General features: G+C 38.8%; 1 non-coding gene across 1 annotated transcript; it reads right to left on the bottom strand.

Moving 5' to 3' along the window:
• Positions 1 to 7,696: 7,696 nt before the first annotated feature.
• LOC148550978 (small nucleolar RNA R71) lies at positions 7,697 to 7,804 on the bottom strand. Its single transcript, XR_015893803.1, has one exon. It is a non-coding gene; the product is annotated as a small nucleolar RNA R71 (small nucleolar RNA).
• Positions 7,805 to 12,509: the final 4,705 nt, after the last annotated feature.

Raw genomic sequence — 12,509 nt, 5'->3', positions numbered from 1 at the left:
ATAAAAAAATTATGTGAAAAGACGTATTAAAAATAGGATCAATTGTATGATAAAATTAATTATATATGGGTCGCATGCAATTTGGGATTAGGGTTTTAAATTACATATATTAATGAATTAGTTTAGAGACTTACCATGATTACAACCAAGGTTCTGAGAACAGGGGAAGGACCCAACGAAGGATCCATTGGGAAGCTGTTATTTTTTCTGGGCATGTTTGTGTGCAAGTGTTTTAAGTAATTGGTTTTTTTTCTATGTAATCTAAAACACAAAACACAAAACACACAACCCTGAGCTAAATAATCAAATAATCATCTACAAATTTTACAAAAACACAAAGCAGCAGCAGTACAATAAAGCCAGAACCCAAAAATAAAATAATCATTCAACGATTTCAACAAAACATAAAACCCTATAATCATTCAATAATTTGTTGATTTCAGAACAGAGATTCAGAGAATAAAATGAAATCGAAGAACAGGTGCACACCAAAGCCACTGACCTTCGAGACAATGACGACAAGACGACGGCGACAAGACGACGGCGAGCAGGACGAATCCGACGGAGGATGGGCGCCGAGTGAGGAAGAAGACATCAAACAGGGGATTTGACTTGGATAACACCGACAGTACAAAGTGAGACTCCTCGGACAGCCACAGACGGTGGCAGCAGGTCACTCCGTTCGGCGGCGGTGGAGGCTAGCTAGGGTTTTCCCTTTTTGTTTTCTTTGAATGAAGGCATGATGATAAACCACTATTTTATAGTTTATCTTGTGCAAAATTGAGTGGTTTTTTGATAAACCCCAATTTTGTGGTTTATCTTGTGCTTAATTTGGGGGATTTTATCACATTTTCTCACATTTATTCAATGAAAAAGCATGGTTTTGTAATTTTTCCTAGATTTGTGCTTAAATGTGAAAACATGCTTTTTAGGCCTTAAAATAGCTAAATTCAATTCACTTTAATTCTATTCGATGTCTTGATGTGTTTGCTGAGTGATTTCAGGTTCATAAGGCAAGTATTGGATGGAAGAAGTGAGGAGAAAAGTATGCAAAGTGGGAGAACCCATGAAGAAATGAAGGAACCACAAAGTTGTCAAGCCTGACCTCCTCGCACTCAATCGACCATAACTTGAGCTACAGAGGTCCAAATGAGGCAGTTCTAGTTGCATTGGAAAGCTAACATCTGGAGCTTCAAAATAATATAAAATTTACCATAGTTGCTTTGCGTTAAGGGACACGCACGTGCACTGTATATGTGCGCGCCGATGGAGCAGCATGATTCACTAAAGTGAAATCATGGCCAACGATTTGTAGAGCATTTTGGGCCCAACCCAACTTATTTCTAATGCTATTTCATGCAGAATTCAAGCTTGGGCAAGGGAAGAGCAATTGTTTACGGTTTTAGCATCATGTAGGTTAGTTTCTAGAGAGAGAAGATCCCTCTTCTCTCTAGAATTAGGTTAGGTTAATCTCTTCTAGATTTAGGTTCAATTACATGTTTTCATCTTGTTCTCTTTACAATTTCATGCTTCTACTCTTTCATTCTCATGATTTGTAGTGTTAATTTCCCTTTTTGCTCTCTTTTGTGATGATGAACTCATGTTGGATTTGGATTTTCTTTTAATGAGATTTGATAGTTGATGTTTCTTTATTGATGATTTGAGTTGTTGATTTACTTTTCTTGCAATTGGTAGTTGGTAGATTTATTATTCTTGCACATTTATTATGCTTTCTTTTATTACCCACTAAGTGTTTGACAAAATGCTTGGTTGGGCTTTAGAGTAGATTTTGAGCATTCTTGGCTTGGGAAGAGTAATTGGACAATCTTGAGTCATTAATACCTAATTTAGATTGGTGATCTAGAGTTGTTAGTTAATATCATTTTCAATTACTCTAATCTCTTGCTAATTCAATTAGTGAGTTAATTAGGATTTTTGATTTTAGGTTAACTAGTCTTGTTTGACTTTCTGTAATAGAAGATAACTTACACCTTCTTCCAACATTGGGGATGACAAAATAAGATAAATTCTTGTTAATTATTGTTATGATTAATGACTAGGATAGAAAGCCCATGATCTCAAACCTTGCCACGAATGTCTCTCTTTATTAATTGCTTTCTTTAATTGCTCTCTTTACTTTTCTTGTCATTTATGTTATTGCCCCTTTTATCAACCAAACCCCCTTTGTTCCTTCATAGCCAATAATTGACCATTTCATTGAAATTCCTTGTGAGACGACCCGGAGTCTAAATACTTCGGTTAATTCTTATTGGGGTTTGTACTTGTGACAAATCCATAAATTTAATTTGATTTGAAAGTTGTTTGTTGGTTTGGAGCTATGCTTACAACGAAGTAATTCCTTTCTTTAAGAAGAAAATCTAGACCGACAACAATTTTTGTATCAAATTAATGGCGCAGTTGTCGGGGAGTTGCAATGGTGTTATGTTATTGGCTATTGTATATATGTTAATATGCTTCTTTGCTAGTTTTTTCTTGTTTTAGGAGTTAGTTTTTATTAGTTCTTATTAGTATTTGTTTTATTTTCTCTTGCCACTATGAATTCTCACCACTTTGGCTCTGAGTTTGGTTCAAATTATATTGTAGGAAATGGGAACTATAATGACAATATGCATCAAGGATGGAACAATCAAAGGTGGGAGGAGCCTCAAGGGATTGATCACCCTTCTTGGCAACAACAACCTCCGGATTCTTATGGGTATAACTCTCATCCTAATGCATATCAATCTAATGGATGTGGTGATCCTTATTGTGATTGTCAACAACCACCACCACATGCCTATGAATCACCCCCTCAACATAATTTTGAACCACCTTGCTCACAAGCCCCATACCACCAAACACCTCCATATGGCCCCAATCCTTATCCACCCTACCAACCACCTTATGAGCCATATGAACCATACATAGAACCACCATAATTCCAACACAACTACTCTCAAGAACTATCTCAATATACACCAACTCCATACCCTTACCAATATGAGCCACCTTCCAGCTACAACGCCTTTCCCTCAAACAATGAACCCTCTCTTTCACCACCATCCCCTGATGAAGCCCTCACGCTAGAACTAAGAGATCTTGACTCTCAACTCCAAAGGTAACAAGAGGGGATGTAAAAGGAGTTTAAAGAGCTAGGAGCCAAGATGGCTATCCTAGTGGAAGCGTTAGCAATATGGCCTCCTCCCAACTAAGCCTAAGCAACCAAGGCACTCCTATTGACGAATGTGGAGAAGCAACCAAGGAGCATAGTGAGGGAGTGAGTTTAGAGCTTCAAGGTGAAGAAGAGGAGTTGAAGCAAGAATTGCCACAAGGGGAGGAAGTTAAGATAATTGAGCCGGAAGGAGTGGTTGAAGACCTAGGAGATGTTGGAAGTCCATGAGAATGTAGAATCATAAAGCCCTCTTCCAAGAAGCTTGATGATGAGCAGATAATTTATACGCTTTTTGACATTGTTTTTAGTATGTTTTTAGTAGGATCTAGTTACTTTTAGGGATGTTTTCATTAGTTTTTATGTTAAATTCACATTTCTGGACTTTACTATGAGTTTGTGTGTTTTCCTGTGATTTCAGGTATTTTCTGGCTGAAATTGAGGGACTTGAGCAGAAATCAGATTCAGAGGTTGAAAAAGGACTGCTGATGCTGTTGGATTCTGACCTCCCTGCACTCAAAGTGGATTTTCTGGAGCTACAGAACTCGAAATGGCGCGTTTCCAATTGCGTTGGAAAGTAGACATCCAGGGCTTTCCAGAAATATATAATAGTTCATACTTTGGCCAAGAATTGACGACGTAAACTGGCGTTCAACGCCAGCCTTCTGCCCAAATCTGGCGTCCAGCGCCAGAAAAGGATCCAAAACCAGAGTTGAATGCCCAAACTGGCACAGAAACTGGCGTTCAACTCCACAAATGGCCTCTGCACGTGCAACACTTAAGCTCAGCCCAAACACACACCAAGTGGGCCTCGGAAGTGGATTTATGCATCAATTACTTACTCATGTAAACCCTAGTGACTAGTTTATTATAAATAGGACCTTTTACTGGTCTTTTTGACCATCTTTTGATCATCTTTGGATCTTTGGATTACCTTAGGATCTTAGGATCATCTTTGAACGCATTGTTCTTAGATCAAGGGGGCTGGCCATCTCGGCCATGCCTGGACCTTCACTTATGTATTTTCAACGGTAGAGTTTCTACACTCCATAGATTAAGGTGTGGAGCTCTGCTGTTCCTCAAAGATTAATGCAAAGTACTACTGTTTTCTATTCAATTCTTCTTATTTCTCTTCTAAGATATCCATTCGCACCCAAGAACGTGATGAAGGTGATGATTATGTGTGACGCTCATCATCCTTCTCCCTTATGAACGCGTGCCTGACAAACACTTCTGTTCTACATGAATCAAGCTAGAATGAGTATCTCTTAGATCTCCTAACCAGAATCTTCGTGGCGTAAGCTAGAATGATGGCGGCATTCAAGAGAATCCGAAAAGTCTAAACCTTGTCCGTGGTATTCCGAGTAGGATTCCATGATTGAATGACTGTGACGAGCTCCTAACTCGCGATTGCAGGGCGTTAGTGACAGACGCAAAAGGATAGTAAATCCTATTCCAGCATGATCGAGAACCGACAGATGAATAGCCGTGCCGTGACAGGGTGCGTGAGCATATTATTCACTGAGAGGATAAGATGAAGCCACTGGCAAGGGTGATGCCTCCGGACGATTAGCCGTGCCGTGACAGGGCATTGGATCATTTTCCCGTGAGATGACCGAAAGTAGCCATTGACAGTGGTGATGTATCACATAAAGCCAGCCATGGAAAGGAGTAAGACTGATTGGATGAAGATAGCAGGAAAGCAGAGGTTCAGAGGAACGAAAAGCATCTCCATTCGCTTATCTGAAATTCCTGCCAATGAATCTACATAAGTATCTCTATCCCTTTTATTGTTTATTTTAATCTAATAAAGTATCATGTTTAAATCCGCCTGACTGAGATTTGCAAGGTGACCATAGCTTGCTTCATACCAACAATCTCCGTGGGATTCGACCCTTACTCACGTAAGGTATTACTTGGACGACCCAGTGCACTTGCTGGTCAGTTGTATCGAAGTTGTGACAATTATGTATTAAGATCAAAGCACCAAGCTTTGGAGCCATTACCAGGGATTGTTCGAGCCTGGAGATCACAATTTCGTGCACCAAGTTTTTGGCGCCGTTGCCGGGGATTGTTTGAGTTTGGACAACTGACGGTTCATCTTGTTGCTCAGATTAGGTAATTTTCTTTTTATTTTATTTTCTTTTCAAAAATCTTTCAAAAATATTTTCAAAAATCTCTCTTATGTTTTCGAAAAAAATAAAAATGTTTTCAAAAATTTATTCAAGATTTTTAAGAATGAATTTTAGTGTTTCATGAAGCATGTGAAGCCTGGCTGGCTGTAAAGCCATGTATAAATTTATTTGGACTGAGGCAGCAATTTGCTATCAAGAGCAAGCTAGTTGGAGTTAATCCACCTGCTACTGTTTCTGATTTACATGCTAAAGCTTGGCTGGCCATTGGCCATGTCTAGTGTTTTGGACTGGAGCTTTCTTTGAAAGCTTGGCTGGTTAGTGAGCCATGTCTAATTCCTGGACTGAAGCTTTAGACTAACAATGCAAGATTCCTGGAATTCATATTAAAAATTTTGGAATCCTTATTTTTCTTTTTCATATAATTTTCGAAAAATATAAAATAAAAATCCAAAAAAATTAGAAAATCATAAAAATCAAAAATATTTTCTGTTTCTTGTTTGAGTCTTGAGTCACATTATAAGTTTGGTGTCACTTGCATATGCATCTTGCATTTTTCGAAAATTTCATGCATTCATGGTGTTCTTCATGATCTTCAAGTTGTTCTTGGTAAGTCTTCTTGTTTGATCTTGATGATTTTTTGTTTTGTGTCTTTTCATGTTTTTCATATGCATTTTTCGTTTCTTAGAGTCTAAACATGAAAGATTTCTAAGTTTGGTGTCTTGCATATTTTCTTTGCATTAAAAATTTTTCAAAAATATGTTCTTGATGTTCATCATGACATTCATAGTGTTCTTGGTGTTCATCTTGACATTCATAGCATTCTTGCATGCATTCATTGTTTTGATCTAAAAATTTCATGCATTGCATAATTTTCATGTTTTTCATAAAAATTCAAAAAAAAAAAAATATCTTTCCCTTTTTCTCTCCTCAAATTCGAAAATTTGGATTGACTTTTTCAAAAATTTTTAAAATCAAGTTGTTTCTTATAAGTCAAATCAAATTTTCAATTTGAAAATCTTATCTTTTTCAAAATCTTTTTCAAAAATCAAATCTTTTTCAAAATTCTTAGTTATTTTCGAAAATTCAAAAAATTATTTTTCAAAAAATCTTTTTCTTATTTTTATATCAAATTTTCGAAAATAACATAATCAATTAATGTTTTGATTCAAAAATTTGAAGTTTGTTACTTGCTTGTTAAGAAAGATTCAAACTTTAAGTTCTAGAATCATATCTTGTGATTTCTTATGAATCAAGTCATTAATTGTGATTTTAAAAATCAAATATTTTTCAAAAACTAATTCCTATCATATCTTTTCAAAAATATCTTCTTATCTTATCTTTTTCAAAAATATCTTTTCAAAATATCTTTTCTAACTTCCTAACTTCTTATCTTTTCAAAATTTGTTTCAACTAACTAACTAACTTTTTGTTTGTTTCTTAACTTTTGCAAAACCACCTAACTAACTCTCTCTCTCAATTTTCGAAAATATCTCCCCCTTTTTCAAAAATTTCTTTTTAATTAACTAATTATTTTTATTTTTAATTTCAAAAATTTTCGAAAAAAAAAAAATTTTTTTCGAAAAAAAAATTACTAAACATTTTTCAAAAACCATTTTTCAAAAATCACTAACTCTTTTTCAAAATAATTTTCGAAAATTCCCTCCTTCTCTCTCATCCTATTCTATTTATTCATTCATTAACTAACATCTCTTCCTCACATCATCACCAAATTCGAACCCCCTCTTCTATCTGTGTTCGAATTTCTTCCTCTTTTCTTCTACTCACATAAGGGAACCTCTATACTGTGGTAAAGAGAATCTCTATTATTATTATTTTTCTGTGCCTTCTTCTTTGTCATATGAGCAGGAGCAATGACAAGAACATTCTTGTTAAAGCAGATCCAGAACCTGAAAGGACTCTGAAGAAAAAATTAAGAGAAGCTAAAATACAACAATCCAGAGACAACCTCTCAGGAATTTTCGAACAGGAAAAGGAGATGGCAGCCAAAAATAATAATAATGTAAGGAAGATGCTTGGTGACTTTACTGCACCTAATTCCAATTTACATGGAAGAAGCATCTCCATTCCTGCCATTGGAGCAAACAACTTTGAGCTGAAACCTCAATTAGTTTCTCTGATGCAACAGAACTGCAAGTTTCATGGACTTCCATCTGAAGATCCTTTTCAGTTCTTGACTGAATTCTTGCAGATATGTGATACTGTTAAGACTAATGGAATAGATCCTGAAGTCTACAGGCTCATGCTTTTCCCTTTTGCTGTAAGAGACAGAGCTAGATTATGGTTGGATTCTCAACCCAAAGACAGCCTGAACTCTTGGGATAAGCTGGTCACGGCTTTCTTAGCCAAGTACTTTCCTCCTCAAAAGCTGAGCAAGCTTAGAGCTGATGTTCAAACCTTCAGACAGAAAGAAGGTGAATCTCTCTATGAAGCTTGGGAAAGATACAAACAGTTGACCAAAAAGTGTCCTTCTGACATGCTTTCAGAATGGACCATCCTGGATATATTCTATGATGGTTTATCTGAGCTATCAAAGATGTCACTGGACACCTCTGCAGGTGGATCCATTCACCTAAAGAAAACGCCTGCAGAAGCTCAAGAACTCATTGACATGGTTGCTAATAACCAGTTCATGTACACTTCTGAAAGGAATCCTGTAATCAATGGGACGCCTATGAAGAAGGGAGTTCTTGAGGTTGATACTCTGAATGCCATATTGGCTCAGAAGAAAATATTGACTCAGCAAGTCAATATGATTTCTCAGAGTCTGCATGGAATGCAAGCTGCATCCAACAGTACTCAAGAGGCATCTTCTGAAGAGGAAGCCTATGATCCTGAGAACCCTGCAATAGCAGAGGTAAATTATTTAGGTGAACCTTATGGAAACACCTATAACTCAACATGGAGAAATCATCCAAATTTCTCATGGAAGGATCAAAAGCCCCAACAAGGCTTTAATAATGGTGGAAGAAACAGGTTTAGCAATAGCAAGCCTTTTCCATCATCAACTCAGCAACAGACAGAGAACTCTGAACAAAATGCTTCTAATTTAGCAAATCTAGTCTCTGATCTATCTAAGGCCACTGTAAGTTTCATGAATGAAACAAGGTCTTCCATTAGAAATCTGGAAGCACAAGTGGGCCAGCTGAGTAAAAGGATCACTGAAATCCCTCCTAGTACTCTCCCAAGCAATACAGAAAAGAACCCAAAAGGAGAGTGCAAGGCCATTGACATAAGCGCCATGGCCGAACCTGTGAGGAGAGGAGAGGACGTGAATCCCAAGGAGGAAGACCTCCTGGGACGTCCAGTGATCAATAAGGAGCTTCCCTCTGGGGAACCAAAGGACTCTGAGGCTCATCTAGAGACCATAGAGCTTCCATTGAACCTCCTTATGCTCTTCATGAGCTCTGATGAGTATTCCTCTTCTGAAGAGAATGAGGATGTCACTGAAGAGCAAACTGCCAAGTTTCTTGGTGCAATCATGAAGCTGAATGCCAAATTGTTTGGCATTGATGCTTGGGAAGTTGAACCTCCCTTGTTCATCAATGAACTAAGTGATCTGGATCAACTGACATTGCCTCAGAAGAGACAGGATCCTGGAAAGTTCATAATACCCTGTACCATAGGCACCATGATCTTTAAGGCTCTGTGTGACCTTGATTCAGGAATAAACCTCATGCCCCTCTCTGTAATAGAGAAACTGGGAATCTATGGGGTACAAGCTGCTAAAATCTCACTAGAGATGGCAGACAGCTCAAGAAGACAGGCTTATGGACAAGTAGAAGATGTATTAGTAAAGGTTGAGGGCCTTTACATACCTACTGATTTCATAGTCCTGGATACTGGAAAGGAAGAGGATGAATCCATCATCCTAGGAAGACCTTTCCTAGCCACAGCAAGAGCTGTGATTGATGTTGACAGAGGTGAAATAGTCCTTCAATGGAATGAGAACTCCCTTGTATTCAAAACTCAAGGATCTCCCTCTGCAACCAGGGAGAGGAAGCTTGAAAAGCTTCTCTCAAAGCAGAGTCAACCAGAGTCCCCACAGTCAAACTCTAAGTTTGGTGTTGGGAGGCCACAACCAAACTCTAAGTTTGGTGTTGAACTCCCATATCCAAACTCTAAGTTTGGTGTTGGAGAGTCTCAACAAAGCTCTGCACATCTGTGAGGCTCCATGAGAGCCCACTGTCAAGCTATTGACATTAAAGAAGCGCTTGTTGGGAGGCAACCCAATGTTTATCTAATTCTTATTTTTCATGTTTTCTTAGGTTCATGATCATGTGGAGTCACAAAATAAATAGAAAAATTGAAAACGGAATCAAAAACAGCAGAAGAAAAATTACACCCTGGAGGAGCATCTGTCTGGCGTTCAAACGCCAGAACAGAGCATAGTTCTGGCGCTGAACGCCCAGAATGGGAGCATCCTGGCGCTGAACGCCCAGAACAAGCATGGTTCTGGCGTTCAACGCCAGAAATGGCAGCAAATGGGCGTTGAACGCCCAAAATGGCCACCAACCTGGCGCTGAACGCCCAGAGTTGGGTACAAAGGCATTCTTACATGCCTAATGGTGCAGGGATGTAAATGCCTTGACACCTCAGGATCTGTGGACCCCACATGATCCACTCAGGATCTGTGGACCCCACAGGATCCACTCAGGATCTGTGGACCCCACAGGATCCCCACCTACCTCCACTCACTTCTTCTCACCACTCTCTTTCACACAACCCCATAAACACTCTTCCCTAAAAACCCCTCACCAATCACCTCAATCTCTCTTCCCCACTAAACCTTCACCACTCACATCAACCCACTCTTCCCAATAAACCTACCTCATAAACTCCACCTACCTTCAAAAATTCAAAACCAATTTCCCACCCAAACCCACCCATATGGCCGAACCAATACCCCACCTCCCTACCCTATATAAAGACCTCCATTCTTCACCAGATTCATATAACACACCCCTCTACACTCTCCTTGGCCGAAACCACATCTCCCTCTCCCTCTCCATATTTCTTCTTCTTCTTCTTCTTCTATTCTTTTGTTTATTGCTCGAGGGCGAGCAATATTCTAAGTTTGGTGTGGTAAAAGCATAGCTTTTTTGTTTTTCCATTACCATTGATGGCACCTAAGACCGGAGAATCCTCTAGAAGAGGGAAAGGGAAGACAAAAGCTTCCACATCCGAGTCATGGGAGATGGAAAGATTCATCTCCAAAGCCCATCAAGACCACTTCTATGATGTTGTGGCCAAGAAGAAGGTGATCCCTGAGATCCCTTTTAAACTCAAAAGAAATGAGTATCCGGAGATCCGACATGAAATTCAAAGAAGAGGTTGGGAAGTTCTAACAAATCCCATCCAACAAGTCGGCATCCTAATGGTTCAAGAGTTCTATGCCAATGCATGGATCACCAAGAACCATGATCAAAGTAAGAACCTGGATCCAAAGAACTATGTTACAATGGTTCGGGGGAAATACTTAGATTTTAGTCCGGAAAATGTGAGGTTGGCGTTCAACTTGCCATACATGGAAGAGAACGCACGCCCCTACACAAGGAGAGTCAACTTTGATCAAAGGTTGGACCAAGTCCTTATGGACATATGTGTAGAAGGAGCTCAATGGAAGATTGACTCCAAAGGCAAGCCGGTTCAACTAAGAAGATTGGACCTCAAGCCTATAGCTAGAGGATGGTTGGAGTTTATTCAATGCTCAATCATTCCCACTAGCAACCGGTCTGAAGTTACTATAGACCGGGCCATCATGATCCATAGCATCATGATTGGAGAAGAGGTGGAAGTTCATGAGATTATACCTCAAGAAGTCTACAAGGTGGCTGACAAGTCCTCCACCATGGCAAGGTTAGCCTTTCCTCACCTCATTTGCCACCTATGCAATTCAGCTGGGATTGACATAGAGGGAGATATCCTCATTAAAGAGGAAAAGCCCATCACTAAGAAAAAGATGGAGCAAGCAAGAGAGCCCAGTCTTGGAGCTCAAGAGGCGCAAGAAGCTCATTTCCATGAGATCCCTGAGATGCCTCAAATGCACTTTCCTCCACAAAATTATTGGGAGCAAATCAACACCTCCCTAGGAGAATTGAGTTCCAATATGGGACAACTAAGGGTGGAACATCAAGAGCACTCCATCATGCTTCATGAAATAAGAGAAGATCAAAAAGCAATGAGGGAGGAGCAACAAAGAGAAGGAAGAGACATAGAAGAGCTCAAGGACATCATTGGTTCCTCAAGAAGGAAACGCCACCATCACTAAGGTGGATTCATTCCTTGTTCTTGCTTTCTCTGTTTTTCGTTTCTATGTTATGTGCTTATCTAAGTTTGTGCCTTCATTACATGATCATTAGTAGTTAGTAACTTTGTCTTAAAGATATAAATGTCCTATGACTCCATCACCTCTCTTAAATAAAAAATGTTTTAATTCAAAAGAACAAGAAGTACATGAGTTTCGAATTTATCCTTGAACTTAGCTTAATTATATTGATGTGGTGACAATGCTTCTTGTTTTCTGAATGTATGCTTGAACAGTGCATAAGTCTTTTGAAGTTGTTGTTTAAGAATGTTAAATATGTTGGCTCTTGAAAAAATGATGACTAGGAGACATGTTATTTGATAATCTGAAAAATCACAAAAATGATTCTTGAAGCAAGAAAAAGCAGCAAAGAACAAAGCTTGCAGAAAAAAAAAAATAGGCGAAAAAAAATATAGAAAAAAAAAGAAAAAGAAAAAGCAAGCAGAAAAAGCCAATAACACTTAAAACCAAAAGGCAAGGGCAAATAAAAAGGATCCCAAGGCTTTGAGCATCAGTGGATAGGAGGGCCTAAAGGAATAAAATCCTGGTCTAAGCGGCTAAACCAAGCTGTCCCTAACCATGTGCTTGTGGCGTGTAGGTGTCAAGTGAAAACTTGAGACTGAGCGGTTAAAGTCAAGGTCCAAAGCAAAAAAAGAGTGTGCTTAAGAACCCTGGACACCTCTAATTGGGGACTCTAGCAAAGCTGGGTCACAATCTGAAAAGGTTCACCCAATTATGTGTCTGTGGCATTTATGTATCCGGTGGTAATACTGGAAAACAAAGTGCTTAGGGCCACGGCCAAGACTCATAAGGAAGCTGTGTTCAAGAATCATCATACTGAACTAGGAGAATCAATAACACTATCTGAACTCTGAGTTCC

This window comes from Arachis ipaensis, chromosome B7 (genome assembly GCF_059453495.1).
Source record: "Arachis ipaensis isolate K30076 ecotype BB chromosome B7, ASM5945349v1, whole genome shotgun sequence".
NCBI lineage: Eukaryota > Viridiplantae > Streptophyta > Magnoliopsida > Fabales > Fabaceae > Arachis > Arachis ipaensis.
The sequence above is the reverse complement of the archived record's forward strand: the minus strand, read 5'-3'. Positions and strand labels throughout refer to the sequence as shown.